At 34.1% G+C, this 19,718-nt stretch overlaps 1 protein-coding gene across 18 annotated transcripts in view; it reads right to left on the reverse strand.

Annotated features, from left to right (window-relative positions):
- BAZ2B (bromodomain adjacent to zinc finger domain 2B) overlaps nt 1-19,718 on the reverse strand; it is a 399,019-nt gene that overhangs the window by 196,800 nt on the left and 182,501 nt on the right. The gene's annotated exons all lie outside the window — the stretch shown is intronic.

A 19,718-nucleotide genomic window follows, 5' to 3' on the forward strand; every position in this document is an offset into this window, starting at 1 on the left:
AAAATCACTCCTCAGCAGGTAAATTTAAAAACAGGGCAGTGCTAGCTAACAAGACCTAAAAAAAAAAAAACAAAAAAAACTAAGATTAACTGTTCCAAAACTTGCTAAATACAAAGAAAAGTCTTTAAATTTCAACTGCTTCAAGAAAAATAGATAAAAGAAGTTTCTGAATTATAATTAAAGACCAAAATTAAATTTTTAGTCAAAGTATAAGCCTATTTTTATTAGACAAGCTCTAGCAAAATAAGACTATATGGTCATCTTTGGAAAAAACTCAATTATATGAATCAAAAAGTTTACATAACTCGGAGCTATTCCCTGCATCATTTTAAATTCACATTTCAAAAAGAAAACAAAACCTAAAATATTTACCTGTGAGCATTTAAAAATATATACTGTTATCTTGAAAATTAAGCTCCTTTGGCTTTAGTTTTTTTTCCCCAAAATTGCTGTTTTTTCACTCTCTGAAATTTCTAGTATAGTTGAATGAGAGTTGATTTAAATTAACTAAGAGTATAAAACAAACATACACTCCATCAAAATGATAAAATAATTCAGTTAAAAATTTTAGATTTTTTTAATCTACAAAATTTTATTTATCATTAAAATTCTATATATTCTATTCAAAATTCTATACTTAGGTGCTGCATCTGTGTCCTATTATGGACACAGCATGTTTTAATTTTAATGCAAAGAGCATTTAATGACCCTTTTACAGCAGCATAATCATATCAAGGCATTAAATTATATAACTTAAATCAGGTGTATGTTTACTCTATTTGCCAAATAAAATTTTAATGTATTAAAATAGAAGACAAAGTTACAGTAAAATCACTAACAACAAAAAAACACCCAAGGAGATAAGATTGTGTCAAGAATACAAAATCTCAGGTCTCATTACAAACATTTAATATGTGTCATTTGAAAGGAGTACATATTTATTATTGAACGTTAATGCAAGTTGATAATCACTATCTTTACTATGACGACACACGAAATAGACAGCAAATTTCAGAAAACTAGAGAGTTAACAGTTTCAGCTGAATTTCTTGATCAAAATAAATAATTCAGATATCCTATAATTACCCAGAATGCAAAACACAGCCCTTATTTCCTTTATAGAAAATTTCAGGTATCATTCCTACTAATTAAGTAGCTCTGACTATAATTCATATATGGAAACAAAATAAAATTTTAAATTAGAAAACTGTCATTTCAATTATTTCAAAAACCCATGACTATCTTAGTTTTCCATAATGGGTCAAATTTAAAGGATAATAAAATTAAAATACTGAAGTAAAGAAAATAAATTTGAAATTTTGTTTCATTCAAGATAGCTTTTATCAAATGTCAGCAAATTTTGGTGTTAAGAGTTTACAGTTCAGTTGAAAGGGTAGGAACAAAAAACAGGGTAACATATGAGATATCCTGTGATTTAGAAAAAGACCTCCTCTGAGCTAAAACATGACAAAAGGGAATTTTTCCCTCTCTAGATATATTGCAGCCCTACTTGTTTTCTCATTTCTCAGTCAAGCACTCTCTGGTTGGGCACACTGAGCCCAACATACTAAACCTGGTAGTTCTGCAAAGGGAAAAACCTTTAGAAAGGATTCCCCTGCTCCCTGGCAGATCCAAGAAACCACAGAGAAGATAAGTTCTCCAGGAATTAAAAAATTCATGCAAAATGAAAACAGAAGACAGGAAAGGGGATACCAGAAGGAAGAAAGGCTCCTGTTTTTTTACTTGGTTATACTCTACTGGCAATAAATAAGCTTTCCATAGTTATTTATAGCCTATCTTATTTCAGAATAACTTAAGGTGACTTATAGACATATGATTAGTAGAACAATGCTTTCAAAATACAAATGAATGTGAATAAAGGGAAAATAAGAGCAAGCAAGAAAGATGAAACACAAAGTAAAGCTGGATCACAGAAAAGCTTATTCTAAGGCCTTGCACAATTCTAAGATATGCGTATTTCAGCTCTGAGTGTCCTAGCAATCAAAGTAAAGTAGGAAACAAGATCAAATTATAAAATTCTCATTCTGTGTAAACTGTATTTTACAAATAAGTGCCAAAGCTTTTCCTAGTACTCAGAATTGAGAGAAATGTGTTTATACTTTTCAATAATGCAACACTGGACAATGTTAACAATTTTCTCAACAGTATCTTTATAGAAATTAAATTCACAAATTTCATATGAAATTCATCTTCCTTCAGGACAAGCCGGCATAATATGATGAAAGGTACCAGAAAACAAGCCATCTTGCTAGGAAGACTTTTGCAATTTATCTAATCTGGATCTTTGAACAAACACTAAAATTCTCCAGGATCTTCCATTAAATTCACAGTCCATTTTCATGTTCTAAATTTATTTTTAATTTTCTAAACGCAAGTTCTTCTGCTGGGTGAGTAAATAAAATGAACATGCAAGTGATAACTGTGGTTTCAGGTCAGACAAAGGAGAAGACACTGGTAGATAGGTCCAGACACTTAAAAGGGATCTCTCTTTTTAACTTAAAACTTTTTTCTTTGGTAACTTTTTATGATCCTACTCAATTCAATAGCTTAGGAGCCCAGTTTCTCAAAATTTTTATTCTTCTTCAGTTTGGTATTTCTAACTATGGTAGAGAAATCTGTCTTAGACTTTCTAGATTGCTACCTTCTCAGTCCTCCCCGATTTCAATTTATTTTAAAGCACGAATCTGTGCATACTTTTACAGGATTTACTTTTTATATTATTGAAGGGGGAAAGATAGTAAAATTCATACAAAAGCAATCTCTTCTCTCCCATTTTATTATACAAGATGAGTAGTAGCAAATATATCCCTTTATCATTGGGTTGATCTCTTCTCTTTCTCCCAAAGACGCCAAGGTTATATTCTCTTACCTACCAGTTTATGTTGTTTCCCATTGCTTCCTTACTTATCAGCTTAGGTCTCATCACTTTCAGGATGCTCCTCTTTCATAGCCTAACTATTTGAGTCCAGAAAATTGTCTTTTTCTATATGATTTAGCTCCACATTATTCTCCAACTATTTCAGGGATCACCCTTAATAGATTTTAAAAGTCCTTTTTTTACATTACCCGTTGTGAATAATAAAATGCAGACATTCTAAGTATGAATTAATATGATACATTAATAAACTTCTGTACACATTTATAACAGCTAAAGTTTGTCCAACATAACCAAGATATTTGTTAGGACTGCATCAAGTAAGACAGAAAGCCAATTTTTTACTATATGGATAATTTCTAAATGATACACAATCAACCCATATTAAATCAAACCTTGGGCTTTGCTATCAAGCTTGTCAAAAATATTTTAGTTGTGACAACTTCTGAGAACACTACCAAAAACCAAATAGATTTTGTAAATTATTGTCAGACCTTAAAATGACTAAAATTAAACAACTGTGTCCAGTACAGCTTAATCCATATTTGAACTCACATGTATAACCCAAAGAGTCATTTTACCTTTTCCCTCATTAAATGACCTTTTTCAACGTGGAGCCACTGAAATTCATTATTTCTGAATTTCCTATTTTATGAAAATTAAAATCTAAGTATAGTAATCTCAGCATACAATTTCTGCTACTGCAAAGTAGCAGTACTTATATTTGGCATAATATGTACATTTGCTTAGCATTTTTCTTACAATAAGAAAAGCCATTCCTAACATTTAAAAATATGTTAGAAAGCATATGCTTACGCTCATATTAATTATCAGCTTAAATCAATCAAGATTATATTCTATTCATTTAAAAATTATAGGATAATTAAAATGGACCACCTTATAACTGTTTATTTCACAGAACAGAAGTAGGAAACATATCTATAATATAAATTGGAAAGCTTCGAACAAATTTAACAACAGAAAGAATATAATTCATTTTTCTTTCTCTTCCTAAAAGACAAATGGAAAGAGTAAACCAAAGGAAGCTACACATATATATTTTTTCATTTATTGTAACATAATAGATACACACAGAGCCTGTAAAAATACAATATTCATTTTGCTGCAGAAGAACAGACATTGCATAACAATGAGATTTGCTAATGAAATCAACCATCAACCTGGAATACATATGTATTAAACCAAGACCTCAGTGTCATTTTCTTTTTGCATCGTTTGTTCTTTCTTTCATTTTTTTTCTTGACCTTGTCAGTATTTCAGTCCTTTAGATTTTGGAATTTTGGTAAAGCAAAATCAAGACTATAATATCATAGTGTACTGCTTTTTATTCATCGCATTTATTTTTAATGTAAATTCCAATTGTTCTGCTTCTATCAGCACTATTAATGTATCTTTGGGGAAAAAAAAAAAATCAATGGATGTTACCAGAATAAACAAAAGCGGTTTACTGCCATACAAAAATTCCTGGATCAGTTCTGAAGAAAACTTTTATCAACATTTGACATAAATTTCATATAAAAACTTTTATACTAACATTAGTGCTTACTTAAAGAAATAAGAAAATAATAATATATTTTAAAGTCACTTTTGTATAATGTAATTCCTCCAGCAATTTCTACTACTGACAATTATTAAGTGAAATAATGTAAGGCCGACATAGCCATGTTTTTAGATTAAAAATCACAGCACCCCCCAAATTCTCTGCTGTCCTAGTCTACGAAGTTAATTACCAATTTCTGCTTATCAAAAAATAAATAAATCTGAGAATTTTCTTAGACTTATGATTTAAACTTATGGTTTAGTTATTATAATTTTCTATAAAAACCAAAAACTATGAAAGTATTTGATATTATGTATCTTAAGAAAAGCATTAATGTCCTTCAGAATTGATTTATATCTTTTTTTTTATTTATATCTTCCTGAGCATAAGCTATTTAGCTGACTATCTGTCCTATTGGTTGTCCATTTACACAAATTAGGTTTTCAATTCACACATGCTACAAATAAAATTAACAGCCTAACCTACTGAGGTATATTATAATTGCTACTAATTCATGATAATAATACTTTTTTAAAAGCAGTACTTATAGGAGTTCCCGTCGTGGCTCAGCGGTTAATGAACCCGACCAGCATCCATGAGGACATAGGCCTCGCTCAGTGGGTTAAGGATCCAGCGTTGCTGTGAGCTGTGGTGTAGGTTGCAGATGCAGCTCGGATCCAGCATTGCTGTGGCTCTGGCGCAGGCAGGCTGGTGGCTACAGCTCTGACTGGACCCCTAGCCTGGGAACCTCCATATGCCGTGGGTGTGGCCCTAAAAAGGCCAAAAAAAAAAAAAAAAAAAGGCAAAAAGCAGTGCTTATACCAGCTAAAACAACCCTAGCTAAACAAAACTGTTTCCTATTTTCATTTTATAATACCTTAATATCTAACCTCACACAATATCCTTAAAAATAAAAGTCAAAAGGAATAAAATTCTGTTTTAAAAAGTAAATCAAACAGATATTCCTCATTAATCTTAAATTCTCTGGAAGTTGCCACTGACAATCTAATAGTTATCAAAGCTAACTATCTTAAAAATTTTGAAGGACAATTTTAAGCAAAGAACCACATGATCACAGAGCAATCATTAATCCACATAGAAAGTAATTCCCTTAAAACAGATATTTCTACTAAAAAGGCAAACTATAAATCAGATTGTAAAGAAACAGACAGTTAAAACAAACATCTATGATAATGCTGAAAACTTAAACTTTCACTAAGGCAAAAGATGCAATCCTAGTAAAATGTGGAAATAGGCTCTGGAAGGTTATCAAGCTCCTTGCTACTCAACCTGTGGTCTACAGATAAGCAACACTGAAATTACTTGGTAGAAATAAAGAATCTCAAGCACTAGCCCAGACGTAGGGAATCAGAATCTTATACAAATTAAAATTTAAAAAGTCATAATCTAGAAAATTTTTTAGTCTCCCTAACAATTTATCAATTCCAGTCACTTCTGATATTCTAACAACTCCTTAAAAATTAATATTAAAATGCAAATTTTTCAGAGAATAAACTATTCATTTGTCATGCTCAAAGCCCATTACCTACTATGTGCTTAATTATTTGAAGTTTCATAGTCACATGGAATACAGATTTGAGATTTGTGGTAACACAAAAAATAAAAGGGCAGCAATGTTATATTTTTGCAAGATCTTAGAAAATATTAAATAAATGGATATAACAAGTATTATACTCTCTTAGCAATCATTTTAAATTATTTCAGCAGAAGAATCCTTTCTTAAATAAAATCCTGTGAAGAAATCCTGTGTGGTAAAAAAATAAAGGGCTGTTATTTGGGGCAGGGGAAGCATCCAGCAGTAGCCAAAACATCTCCACAGAACCAATTCATCTGATTCCTTAGAGTAGTTTGAAAAACTGATTTAAGGGAACTACTTGAGTCTAAAAATGAACTGAACAACTGCTGTACCAATCACAGATAAAGTTAACTATTTATCAAAGCAAGTCATAAAGATCACTACATAAAAACTCATTGTTTAGTTTATTCTACAGTATTTAAAGTAAGAACAATAGATCTTAATTAAAATACTTAGGTTAATAGTAAAACATGTCTACCATATATAATATACAATCTTAAGTGCTATAAGGGCAACACAGATGAATAGACAAAGCGCTCTATTACCTTGGAAGGCTAAGACAAATACATGGCATACAGTGTAAGCCATAAAAGCAACAGAAACATAGTGCTATAGGAGCGAAATTAACTCAAGATGTCAGAAAAGACTTGATGGAAAGGTGATAATTTAACTAAGCCTTGAAAAGTGTGTAGCATTTTGAAAGGCAGAGATAGCTGGGTAAAGGAACTAGGAAAAAGGTATGGCAAGTGTAGGGCAAACATATGCTGAGGGCAGAGGTTGAAAAGCACTGGGTGTGTTCAGAGAAGAGCTTGAGGTTGCTTGTAAGTTCTCCCAAGAACAATAATTATGAGCTGTTCATTTTTATAGCAGTAGCACTTACAAAATTCAAGTATTAATATATCTGTATAGCATAGTAAGAGCATTAAATATCTACTGTTTGAATGTATTAATAAATAAATGAATGTAATTTAGTCTGGCTAGTAAATGGGACACATATAAAAAATAGTGGGAGATGTGGCTGAAAAGGTGGTTTAGGACCTTATTAGAGACATCCCTGAACACCATCATAAAGGTTTAAATTTAACACTGCAACCAAACTTAACACTGTAAATTGTATGCATTAGAAACACTGAACCACGGAGTTCCCGTTGTGATTCCCGTTGTGACTAGGAACCTTGAGGTTGCAGGTTGGATCCCTGGCCTCACTCAGTGGGTTGAGGATCCGGCATTACCATGAGCTGTGGTGTAGGTCGCAGACACGGCTTGGATCTGGCGTTGCTATGGCCGTGGTGTAGGCCAGTAGCTGTAGCTCTGATTAGGCCCCTAGCCTGGGAACCTCCATATGCTCAGTACAGCCACCCCCCCAAAAAAAAGAAAAAGAAAAAAAATACTGATCTAGCAGTTTTCAGTAGGAAGAATTGGAGCAGGAGGAGATTTCCAGTAGGGATATTGTTATTTTCAGTCTGTTGTAATAGTGTAGGCAAAAGGTAAAGATCTGAACGAAGATTGTGGCAGTAGAGTCAGGAATACGAGAGTTCCCTGGTGGCTCAGTGGGTAAAAGATCTGGCATCATCACTGCTGTGGCACACGTTCGATCCCTGGCCCAGGAACTTCCACATGTCACAGGCACAGCCAAAAAAAGAAAAGAAAAGAAAAGAAAAGAAAAGAAAAGAAAAGAAAAGAAAAGAAAAGAAAAGAAACACAGCAATGAATATGAATATGAAAGATAAGATGAATCAATTCTGTCTTACTTCTTGACTTAAAGTAGAGCAAGAAACACAAAAATTTCTGAACTAAACTTATGTTTACCAAAGGGGAAACATAGGTGGGGGAGGGATAAATTAGGGAGCTGGGGTTGACAAATACATAGTATTCTATAAAATAGATGGGTAACAAGGACCTACTGTATAGCAGAGGGAAATTTACTCAATACTGTGTAATAACCTATATGGGAAAAGAATATAAAAAGGAATGGATATATGTATATGTGTAACTGATTTACTTTGCTGTATGCCTGGAATTAACACAACTTTTTTAAGTCAACTATATTCCAATAAAATAAAAAATGCATATCAAATATAGTAGAGCAAGAAACAAAATTATATTTATAGAATATCTATTGGACTTCATAGGAGATTCTACTTAGAGAAAGAGGGAAGGAGAAAATTAAGAAAATCACAAGGACTGGGAAAAATATAGAGCAGGAAACCTTTTATGCACTTCTGGTGTAATCTCATATAACCAGAGTAGACAGAAATTAGGCAATACATAGTAAAATCAGAAATGTATGTAGTCAGTATCACAGCAATTCCACCTCCAGATATGTAATCCAGAAAAATTCTCATATGTACTCATAAAGTCACATACAAAAATGTAAGCTACAGCTATTATCAGTATAGTGAAATGCTATAATATAAATAAAAAACTGATATGTTTTTATAATGAAATATATAGCAGTTAAAATAAATGATTTAGATGGAGCTACCCATGTTAACACAGATATGTATCTTTAATATACAATAACAACCACTTAAGGGAAGTAAAGATTTTGTTGGTTTGTTTACTTCTATTTATCATTTAAGATGGGACAATCCAATCTGAAATAAATCAGTCAGGAAAGGAGAAGATGGATATGTCTTATGAATGATCAATAAAACATGTCTCTGGAGTACACATAAGAGGATAAAAATCAAAAAGCATGAATAAGCCTTAGGTTTAGTAAGAAGGCAAAGCAGATTTTTGTTTGTTTGTTTTTACCAGGGGTGACTTATTTTATAACTGGAAGTTTGTACTCTATGACAGCCTTCATCATTTCACCCACTCCCCACCTATCTGTTCTCTGTGTCTCTGAGTTCAATGTTCTTTTGTTTGTTTTTTGCTTTGTTTTGTTTAGATTCCACATATAAATGAAATCATACAGTATTTGTCTTTTTCTGTTTGACTTATTTCACTTAGCATAATGCCCTCAAAGTCCATGTTGTTGTAAATGGCAGGATTTCCTTTTTTTATACCTGAATTATATTCCACTGTATAAATATATAACATGTTCTCTTTACCCATTAATACATCAGTGAGCATTAGGTTGTTTCCATGCCTTGGCTATTGTAAGTAATGCTGCAATGAACATGGGGATTCAAGGTAAAATAATATTTTTTCTCAGAGATGGGTAGAAGGTAGAATAAGAAAAAAAAGACAATTTTTAAACTTTTTCATTTGAAATAACTATATAGAAAGTTATAAAAATAGTACAGTAAGGTCCCATGTACTCATCACTTAGTTCCCACCAATGGTTACACCTTATATAACTACAGTGAAATATCAAAAGCAGGAACCAAACCATGTGTCATATAGCTCTACGTATCTTATTGTATGTGTAGATTCATGTAACCAACACCGCACTCAAGATACAAATCTATGGAGTTCTCCTATTGAACAGTGGGTTAAGGATCTGGCATTGTTACCGCAGTGGCTTGGGTTGCTGCTATGACATGGGTTTGATCCCTGGCCTGAGTACTTCTGCATGCTATAGGTGCAGCCAAAAAAAAAAAAAAAGATACAGATCTATTCCATCACCACCAAGCTCTCTCATGCTACTCCTTTAGAATCACACCTGAACTCGCCTCTCTTCCATCATCCCTAAACCCTAGTAGCACAAATTTGTTCTCAATCTCTGTAATTTTGTCTTCATATAAATGGAATCATAGAGTGTCCTTTTGAGACCAGCTTATTGCATTGAGCCTAATGCCCTCGAGATCTGCGTTATCAACACAGATTTTCCCTTATGTTTTCTTCTAAAAGTTTAACAGTTTTACATTTTCCATTTAAATCTATAATCTAGGAGTTCCTGTCATGGGACAGTGGTTAACAAATCCGACTAGGAACCATGAGGTTGCGGGTTCGATCCCTGCCCTTGCTCAGTGGGTTAAGGATCCAGCGTTGCAGTGAGCTGTGGTGTACGTTGCAGACTCGGCTTGGATCCCTCGTTGCTGTGGCTGTGGCGTTGGCCAGTGGCTACAGCTCCGATTCAACCCCTAGCCTGGGAACCTCCATATGCCACGAGAGCGACCCTAGAAAAGGAAAAAAAAAAAAAGGGTTAAAAAAATATATATAATCCAAAGAAAAAGGGGAAACTAATTGATCTGTTTATCAGAATGTCTTCAACTACTTTGTAGAGTTAATTTCAACACATTTTTAAAAATATTTTTAAAACTTTTAATTTATTTACTTTTTAGGGTCACACCTGCAGCATATGGAGGTTCCCAGGCTAGGGGTCAAATCAGAGCTGCAGCTGAGGGCTTATGCCACAGCCAATGCATTGCAGGATCCAAGCCACGTCTGCAATCTATACTACAGCTCACGGCAGTGCCGTATCCCTAACCCACTGAGCAAGGGGAGGGATCAAACCGCATCCTCATGGGTACTACTCAGGCTCATTAACACTGAGCTACAACAAGAACTCTCAAAACTTTTTAAAATTTTAATTTAATTTCTTTCTTCTATTATGCTCTTTTGTTTTTATTGCTGTATAGTTGATTTACAATATTATATTAGTTTCCAAGGATATATTGTATAGCATAGTGAATTATAGCCATTATCTTGTAATAACATTTAATGGAGTATAAACTTTAAAAATAACTCTTTGACAGACAGGAACAAAAAGCCCATAGTTGATTGGTTCTTACACACTGATTTTTTTTAACTCCCTTTCTCACAGTCTTTTCCCAAGTCTGAATAAGATCTGGTAGAAAGTATTAATTTTTCTACGTAAAACACACTGAATATTAATGACATGCCAGGTCCCAATCCAAGTATTTTATGTTTTATTTTGCTTAAGACATAACAAGTAAATGTGGTATTTTTATGTTATTATTTTCCATTTCACACAGAAAGAATCTGAAACTTAGAAAGTTTAAATAATCTCCCAAAGATTAACAAAAAGTACAAAGTATAGAGCTGCATTTGAAATCCAGGTAATCTGACTTCACGGTCATTTTTTTTTTAAGATCTGTGAATTTCAACATTTACTGAGATCTACTTAAAGTATGAAGCAAGTATGGATACAAGGTATAGGATATAGACAGTGTGGAAAACACATCTTTTTATTTCATTGTTTTAACTGCTTTGACAGAACTGTACATCAGCGTACCGAACTTGGCCAGGAAGAGCTTGAGCGTACTCTTGGAGAAGATGATTACTAGTCTAAAACTTTAAGAATGGAGATATTAGGCTACTCACAAGGGTCAAGCTATGTCGGGAAGAAATAATAATAGCACTGAACAAAAGCGAAAGGACTGTATACCCACTGCTTCCTTTAAGGAAGTATAAATGGTTTCAAAATTGGAGAGCACCAAGTATGGAAGATTTACGCAAAATTTTAGATATTAAGTAGAAGATAGATTGCAGAAGATTTCATATGCCCTGCAAATGAGATTAAATTTTACTCTGTAGTGATGGGAAGCTAGTAAAGGATTTTAAGTAGGTGAATAATCTTGTTAGATTTGTGATGCCAATTAAATTGTCACTGAGAGGACAATGAATTTGGACACAGCAAGACTAGAGGAAGAGTCACCGGTTAGGAGGCTACTGTGACAGCTCAGATGAGGCATGATGCAAACCTAGGTAAAGATTTAGCCTTCATGAATAGAGAAGAAAGGATGGATTTGAGAAATACTTAGGAAAATAAAAAGAAATGCAGTCTTTACTGAAAAAGTAAGCAGGGAGAAATGTTGGCTTAAGGAGAGTAGAGGTTATAAAACAGCAATTGTGGAAAATCCTTTTATTAACCAATAGTTAATCTGTAGGATTACATAATATAGCATTTACCAAAGCATGAACAACACTAACCCCTTAAGAGGCTCCTGGAAGTGAGGGTCAAAAAAGCTGGCGATTCACAAAACATGCTAGCATGTTAAAAGATGTGCCTCAACAGTTAAAAACAAAACAAAACCTGTTAAGCTTTATTTAACATTAACCCCATGTTTTCCAAACTTACGTGACCATGGAATCTTTTTATCATGCAATACTCACTCCACACAACTAATGCTTTACCAAAAGTACTTTGGAGATCTCCAGTTTAGCAAAAATATGAGCAATGGTTAAGCTTAGAGCATAATTATTTTCAATATTCTCGTAAAAAAAAAGATTTAATTTTTAAATGTTAGTTTATGTGAAATCTCTCTAGCTTAATTTACTATTCACATTCATCATTCACATCATTCCAGCCATGCTGGTTTCCTTACTGTTACTGTAATATGCCAAGTTCAATCTCCCTCAATATCCTGGCATTTGCTGTTTTCTTTGGAACAGTTCTCACCCTTCACTTTTTTTTTTTTGCTTTTTTTCTTTTTTGCTTTTTAGGGCCTCACCCGTGGCATATGGAGGTTTCCATGCTAGAGGTCTAATCAGAGCTACAGCTGCTGGCCTACACCACAGCCACAGCTACACCAGATCCAAGCTGCATCTGCAACCTACACCACAGCTCATGGCAACAGCAGATCCTTAACCCATTGAGCAAGGCCAGGGATCGAACCTGCATCCTCATGGATGCTAGTCAGGTTCATTTCCGCTGAGCCATGACGGAAACTCCCTTGTTCCTTCACTTTTTTAAGTTATCTGTTAAAGTATCACCTTCTGAGAAGGGCCTTCGCTGACTATCCTATAACAAATACTAAGTCCACAGCCCTGGCACTCATGACTCTTAATTTGCTTTAATCTTTTTTCATAGCATTTGTTGCCATCTAACTTAATAAATATCAGTTTATTAACTATTACCTCTTTCACTCATAGAGTGTAAGCTCCATGGGTGCAGAATCTGTTCTGTTTACTGCCTTATCCTCAGCACTTGCATGTACTAGGCACCCCATAATTAGTTACTGAATAATTTGGTAACCGTCATTTAACCTCTGAGTGTATTTAAATCACATTAAAGTATATAGTAAGTGAAACAGCTTCATATCAATATATCCATTGATAGGAATAGTATTCTTTTTATGATGTTATGGTTAATATTTTTATGCCCACTTTTCATCTTAAAAGGTCTAACCAGTTTTATTCTTTAAAAAAAAAAAGGAGAGAGAGAGAGAAAGAGATGTTCTCTTATGATGCAAAGGGTTAAGGATTCAGCATTGTCACTGCAGCTGCTTGGATTACTGCTACGGCACAGGTTCCATCCCTGGCCTAGGATCTTCCACATGCTGCAGGAGCAACAGCAAAAAAAAAAAAAAAAAAAAAAGAAAGAAGAAAAGAAAGAGAGAGAAAGAAAAAGAAAAAATTCATGATTAGAGGGAGCTTTCAGTTCTAACCTTTCAATTTTTTCTCCTAACTAAAAACAAATGTAAAATTGTGTAATTTTATTTTTAGAAAATGTGCATATATCATTTTGAACGATTGTTAAATTTCTCTTTAACTTACTTCTTTAGACACTGGCTTGTGAAAGAGTACAAATTGGAGCACTGAATGATGCAACCTTGACCTTCTAAAGCAAAGGGTGGTTTTCTTCCATAATGTACAGGGATTCCTTTCTATAATTTGAGCAATTGTCAAATGTTCTAGTAGGTTTTAGGTGTGCAATGCTTCCACATTTAATTTTAGCCATGACTCACTACTCTTTACTATAAGTCAGCTGCCCAACTGAACATACCTCACATGGTAGTTTACTCTCATGGGGGCCTATATCCTCTAAATATTGGATTTCTCACTGACATATGCAACAGTATTTCAAAATATCTCAGTTTAAAATCTACAAAACCCTCAAATATCTTAACATGAAATGCAATATTGCTTAAAGGAAGGACTTTTACAAAGACACAAATAAATCAACACAAGATACATATTTGAATTGGTTCTAATTTAAAGAAAATATTGTTTAAACACTTTCTTACTAATAAATAAGAACACAGCTTATGCATCATATATAACTTTATAACCCACGTATAAACACTTCATTCAACAAAACTTTTTCTGCACAGCAGTCTAGTGATCATTAAAAAGAAAAACTTGCTTTCCAATAAAAATATGTGCAATTGAATAATATATATATAAAAGTCTCTATAAGAATGCACTCTCAGTATGCAGCTGTCTTGAATAAGTGACGGGTGTACTCTGTGGTATTCTAAGTTTTATTCAAAGAAAGTAGTTTCTTTTATTTTCATAACTAAAGCTATTTTATACATATAACAGGTGATAATCTAAGAGTCATGTAATGTTTTTCATAAACTAGTTTAGTGACCTTGGTTAAATTCCAGTCTAGGTCACTCAGTCTCTTCATCTGTCCAATGAGAAAGCTTCTCTGAGATTTTTAATATATTTTGTAGCTTTAAAATTCTGTGATATTAAAAATATAATTTTTCAATTAAACTCTATTGTTTTTACTATTGCAAAAGAACTGAGAAATATTTCTTATTTCAAGAAATGCATGTTCCCTTAAAAGCTTACTTCTTTAAAAACTAGATAATAAAACATATTTATGCTTCTCTGTAACGAAACACCTCAATTTGTACTGAAATATGATAAGTACTGTTTATCTACTTTAGGTGCATAAAAGCTGAGGACAATTTATTAGAGCATAAGAAAGATTCCTGAATAGTAGAAGGTCACAGACTGTGTGCTGAGTTGCTAGCAAAACATCTATGATGCTCCAAAGCTGCCATTTTTCTTCCTTGACAAAGACTCCATCTGCCACTGAGCCATTTACAGCCTCCAAGTCAGAATATCAATGATTTCTAACCATTCTGCAAGCCTGCTTTCACCTTGACATCACCTCTGTAATACATCTAAAGCAGATGATACATGTATCCTCAACTATAAGCATGAAGCCTATGCTTTATTCACCTGATAGGTATTTAAACTGCCCTCTCATGTACCATTTTTATCCATGCTGAGTTGTAAAGGAATTTTAAAGTGAATAAATTTACTATAATTCTTGTTGCTTTACTTACATACTTTAAAGTCAGATATATTCATAAACCTTTAAAACCTAAAAGGATGGTACTAGGTAGTTTCCAATAATGCCCTAATAACCAAGACAACAGAACTATATCATACTTACATCTATAATCTGCTATAAAATTATTTCATATAAAACATTTTATTTCCTTAAAAATTGAGAACATTAAAGCAATGAAGAAATGTTTAATAAAATGTGTAACTTTGTACTCAAATCTGTGTTCTTAACATTATAAACAAGTGAAACCCATTTACCTAGCAATGAAAGAGAAATTGTATTTTGTTGTTTCCTGCTGTTTTTTTTTTTTTTTTACTAAAATCTTAGAAATAGATGCAGGAGTTCCCTGGTGGCTCAGCAGGTTAAGGATCTGGTATTGTCACTGCTGTGGCCGGGGTCACTGCTGTGGTACCTCAATCCCTGCCCTGGAACTTCTGCATCCTGTGGGCATGGCCACAAAGGAAAAAAAAAAGAAAAAAAAATAAATGCAGGAGTTCCTGTCGTGGCGCAGTGGTTAACGAATCCGACTAGGAACCATGAGGTTGCGGGTTCGGTCCCTGCCCTTGCTCAGTGGGTTAACGATCCGGCGCTGCCGTGAGCTGTGGTGTAGGTTGCAGACGCGGCTCGGATCCCACGTTGCTGTGGCTCTGGCGTAGGCCGGTGGCTACAGCTCCGATTCAACCCCTGGCCTGGGAACCTCCATATGCCGAGGGAGCGGCCCAAGAAATAGCAACAACAACAACAACAAAAGACAAAAGACAAAAGACAAAAAATAAATAAATAAATAAATAAATAAATAAATGCAAACCACCAAAAGCCAGTAAAAATTCTTCTTTCCTTCTTTTTAAATAAAAGAAGTATAATCCTTGGTCAGTAACATTGGTAAAAATGGAAACAATAAACTTACATAAAATAAAACTTTTATAAGAAAATAATATCTACAAAATAAATCCTAAATTAAGGCCTATTATATGAAAAATATGGAGTTCCCGTCGTGGCGCAGTGGTTAACGAATCCGACTAGGAACCATGAGGTTGCGGGTTCGGTCCCTGCCCTTGCTCAGTGGGTTAACGATCCGGCGTTGCCGTGAGCTGTGGTGTAGGTTGCAGACGTGGCTCGGATCCCGCGTTGCTGTGGCTCTGGCGTAGGCCGGTGGCTACAGCTCCGATTCAACCCCTAGCCTGGGAACCTCCATATGCCGCGGGAGCGGCCCAAGAAATAGCAACAACAACAACAACAAAAAGACAAAAGACAAAAAAAAAAAAAAGAAAAATATTAAGAGGAGTTTAAAAAGTCAAAAGCAAGATTCTTGGCCTCAAATAGAGGAAATAAACACACTCATGAAAAAGCATCTAAAAAAACAAGGCACTTTACAGTGAGAGAAAGTGCGTTACACAAGAAGAAATTCTGGGTTGCAAGTTAAGAGATGTAAGTCTAATGAAATTTTTGCTCTGAACCCTCCAAATACTCAGTCATTTATCTAAGAAAACCATGTACTCACCTGTAAATGAGGTGACTAGAACAAGTGATATCTAAGTCTCTTATGGATCTAGCATTCTATGATTATAAGATACCAATGAGTCTAGACATCAAATGATTACAGATGTTAACTGACCCTAGATTTAAGTGGCACTACCTTTAGGTAGATATGGCTAGTGAGACAGAGAAGCAAGTAAGTAAGCAAGCACAGTGATCTAAACATGACCTAAATAGGGTGGTGGTGAAAATGACAGGAAAATAAAGAATGCAAAAAATATTGAAGCTGGTTCCTGGGTTGGAAAAATTAATATTGTAAAAATGGCCATACTACCCAAAGCGATCTACAGATTCAATGCAATCCCTATCAAATTATCCATGACATTTTTCACAGAACTAGAACAAACAATCCAAACATTTATATGGAGCCACAAAAGACCCAGAATTGCCAAAGCAATCCTGAGGAATAAAAACCAAGCAGGAGGCATAACTCTCCCAGACTTCAGGCACTATTACAAAGCCACAGTCATCAAGACAGTGTAGTACTGGTACCAAAACAGACATATACACCAATGGAATAGAATAGAGGAGCCAGAAATAAACCCAGACACTTATGGTCAATTAATCTTCGACAAAAGAGGCAAGAACATAAAATGGGAAAAAGACAATCTTTTCAGCAAATGGTGCTGGGAAACCTGGACAGCTGCATGCACATCAGTGAAACTAGAACACACCCTCACACCATGCACAAAAATAAACTCAAAATGGCTAAAAGACTTAAATATACGACAAGACACCATCAAACTCCTAGAAGAAAACATAGGCAAAACATTCTCTGATATCAACCTTACAAATGTTTTCTCAGGTCAGTCTCCCAAAGCAACAGAAATAAAAGCAAAAATAAACCAATGGGAGCTGATCAAACTGGCAAGCTATTGCATAACAAAAGGAACCAAAAAGAAAACAAAAAGACAATTTACAGAATGGGAGAAAATAGTTTGAAATGATGCAACTGACAAGGGCTTAATCTCTAGAATATACAAACAACTTACACAACTCAACAGCAAAAACACCAACAACCCAATGGAAAAATGGGCAAAAGACCTGAATAGACATTTCTCCAAGGAAGATATTGATGGCCAACAAGCACATGAAAAAATGCTCATCATCACTGATTATTAGAGAAATGCAAATCAAAACTACCACAAAATACCACCTCACACCTGTCAGAATGCCACATCATTAATAAGTCCACAAATTAACAAATGCTGGAGGGGGTGTGGAGAAAAGGGAACCCTCTTGCACTGTTGGCAGGAATGTAAATTGGTAAACCACTATGGAGAACAGTATGGAGGTATCTTAGAAAACTATACATAGAACTACCACATGACCCACAGCCACTTTTAAGTTTTAATTTCTAGAGCCAGAGGGAGAAGAGCAATGCAAAATGATGCTAGGGTTCATATACTGATGTGGGAAATGGTGCTACTATTCACAGAAGTAGACTTGAAACGTGATCATCTTTCTAAAATAATATGAAAAAATATACATTAAAAAGAAAGAAACTCACCTAATTTTCAGAAAAATATTTGATTAGGAATTAGCTACTGATTTTGGAGTCTCTGCATAAATGGCTGTGTAACATATAGTCAGTCACTCTAAGGTTTTCTAAAATGAGAATAATGAATGTAATAAGATTTTTTTTAAGATTCTTTTCAGTTTTAGATATAACATAGCATCTTGATTTCTGAACAAACTTGGAAGTTACAGAAACAATCTTTTGAAATAGTCTTAATCCTGACTGACTGAAGATTTGACTTTTTAAAATACATATGAAAAGTTGAGAAATAGAAAAGATTTCATCCCAAAACAATTAAAATGATTATTTTAACTTACAGGTACAACCAAAAACACAAGTGCCACAGAACTAAAGGCAAAAATAGTAATTTCAGAATTAAGCTTACATTTTTGATACTATATTACTCATTAGCTAACTCATTAAATACCTTTTACTAGGAATAAGGGATAGCCAAAAGAGAATAGTTTCCATGTTTAAGATTAACATTACCGGAGTTCCCGTCGTGGCGCAGTGGTTAACGAATCCGACTAGGAACCATGAGGTTGCGGGTTCGGTCCCTGGCCTTGCTCAGTGGGTTAACAATCCGGCGTTGCCGTGAGCTGTGGTGTAGGTTGCAGACGCGGCTCGGATTCTGCGTTGCTGTGGCTCTGGCGTAGGCCGGTGACTACAGCTCCGATTCAACCCCTAGCCTGGGAACCTCCATATGCCGCGGGAGCAGCCCAAGAAATAGCAACAACAACAACAAAAGACAAAAAAAAAAAAAAGATTAACATTACTGATGAGAGAAAATGAATATATACAATATAATAAGAAATCACCTTTTGATACAGATAAACCCACATACCAAGAAAATCATTACTTAACATCATTTCAAAGGGGAGATGAACCCTAAAGTGTAATCTTAAAAAATGTGATAGATATAAACTTAGGTTAAAGGAGAAAATATTCGTAGAAAGTTCCTTTAAAAAGAGTCCATAATCAAATTAAAATCTTATTCACATTTCATACTTATGTTTATACAATGATTACCTATAATTTTCAGCCAAAACCTCATATTTATTCCAATGTCATGATTCAAAATACATGGAAGGTTTACAAAGTATGCTTTTAGTGGTCTGTACAAAACACAATAAGGCAAATTTTTTCCTAAACATTAAATTACAATTTAAATCATATTCTGAAATATTTTGAACTCTAAAAATATTTTTTTGTTTTATTTTTGTCTGCCATATGCAGAAGCTTGATGTGGGATCTCAGTTCCCAGACCGGGGATTGAACCTGGAGTATGGTAGTGAAAGCGCTGAGTCCTAGCCGCTAGATCATCTTGGAACATCCTAAAAATAATTTTTATATTAAGTTATGATTTTAATTTTTTTCAGGAAAGTATTTAAATTTAAGAAACATGCAAAAGAAGGAAGCCAACTTCTAAAACCTGCTATATTTTATTCCGTTAAGGATGGGTCATAATAAAGTATTAAAACAACATATCAGAGCTTATTACTATTAATTTCTCATTACTTAATATTAACATTATACTCAATTAAAATATAATTAAGTTCGCAGGTGCCACACATGTCACAGTGTGGTAAATTTTTTTTTTTTTGGTCTTTTTGCTATTTCTTGGGCCGCTCCTACAGCATATGGAGATTCCCAGGCTAGGGGTCTAAT

The sequence above is a fragment of the Phacochoerus africanus genome, chromosome 3, assembly GCF_016906955.1.
Source record: "Phacochoerus africanus isolate WHEZ1 chromosome 3, ROS_Pafr_v1, whole genome shotgun sequence".
Lineage (NCBI taxonomy): Eukaryota > Metazoa > Chordata > Mammalia > Artiodactyla > Suidae > Phacochoerus > Phacochoerus africanus.